Source organism: Mirounga leonina, unplaced genomic scaffold (genome assembly GCF_011800145.1).
Source record: "Mirounga leonina isolate KUSES-001 unplaced genomic scaffold, KU_Mleo_1.0 Mir_173, whole genome shotgun sequence".
NCBI classification, from domain to species: domain Eukaryota; kingdom Metazoa; phylum Chordata; class Mammalia; order Carnivora; family Phocidae; genus Mirounga; species Mirounga leonina.
In genome coordinates, this window is record NW_023270447.1 from 94,023,928 (window position 1) to 94,025,595 (window position 1,668).

A 1,668-nucleotide genomic window follows, 5' to 3' on the forward strand; every position below is an offset into this window, starting at 1 on the left:
AGTACTCAGTCCACATGGACCCTGCCCCACTCACAGATTATATGCACAGTATATACCCCGCCCCCCCGAACACACACGTGCCCATGTCCCCATCACCTCACCCCACTCATCCTTAGTTGCCTATGCAGACTCTCCTTTCGCATAGACTCTTCCCCATACACTTGGAGGGAAGGGAGGGATTTTCCCAGTGCATCTCTTCCCTGGGACCCTTTCCAGAGACTCCAGGCCTGGAGGGTGGAGAGAGTGCTCTTTGTAGGCTGGGGTACGGTTGGTCATGGTGGTCTGGGGGCATTTCTTTCACAGAAGAAGGGTCCTAGCCCCTCCCTGCTGTGTCTAGGAGACTTGAGGACCTTGTTCGTCCCGTGTTACCACAAAGGCAGTGACTAACGGGGCAGGCAGCTCAGGACCTGAGGCCAGCGTTTGCCCCCATTCCCCTTACTGACTTCCAGATGTGGTCTCTGAGGCCTTGGTCACAGAGGCTCACCTGGTGTCACTTGAAAAGGCATTTGACGCAGAAGAGTGGAGACCACAAATCTGGGCTGCAGGAGGAAGTGGAGGAGCCTTGTACCCCTTCATTATTACCCAGCTCTCCTCGTCAACAATTCTTTACATTCGTATTTCGGTGTTTAAATTACTAGTGTGACTTTAATGAGAGCAGCTATTACAGGAATAAAGAGTGAGCCCCCTCTAGTCAGGGTTCCTGTCCCAATCCCCCAGAATTGTTACTGGAAGGTCATGCAACATGCCATAGAGTCGATGCCTTCTTCTTCAGTTACTGGTTTACACTGGATTTCCAGGATGCCCCAGGCTCCGGGTTTTTCTCCTGTTTCCCTGGTGGTGGCTTCTCAGTGTCTTTTCCTGATTCTTCTTTCTCCTCTGGACCTTTTCTCTGTTCACACCGACTGTGATGCTCTCATCCGGGTATACAGATGCTGGTGGCTCCCACTCTCCTTCTCGCATGGACTTGCATCTGTGTGCCCAGCTCTCTGCTCACACCTCCACTTGGATGTGGGCGCCCACCCACCTTTCCTCCACACGCACAGAGGGCTTTTTACTGCAAGCTGCTGCACTCTACTCAGGGCTTTCTCTGGGCACAGGAATGTGCCTGTCCAAAGTGCCGGAGAATTCCTGCCCTGGAAACAGCCTCCTAACGGAGATGCTTGGGGCTCAGTGAACAAACTCCCAGCCCTCCGCGCTAGGGTGCAAATCTGAGGCGTGTTCTCCAGCTCCCTGAGGTCCCCAAAAGGACTGAGTCCAGTTGCCCACGCGAATAACCTGCCTGCCCACCTCCCTCCTAGGATCCTGAGCCCAAATGAACTACTTGTGCTCAAGTCCAGCCTAAAGCCCATTCTCAACCCTCGGTTTCTACACCTCCGTGTCATGGAGTTGAATGTCGCGCAGGTCAAACGTTTGGCCTTATCGCTATCTCTTCTCTCTTGTCGCACTCTACACCCCTCTATCGGAATCTGACCCTCTCTTTGTCCACCGCCACTGCCCTGGGCCACGCTGCTTTTTTTTTTTTTTTTAAGGTTTTATTTATTTATTGAATGAGAGAGAGCACATGAGAGGGGGGAGGGTCAGAGGGAGAAGCAGACTCCCCGCCGAGCAGGGAGCCCGATGCGGGACTCGATCCCGGGACTCCAGGATCATGACCTGAGCCGAAGGCAG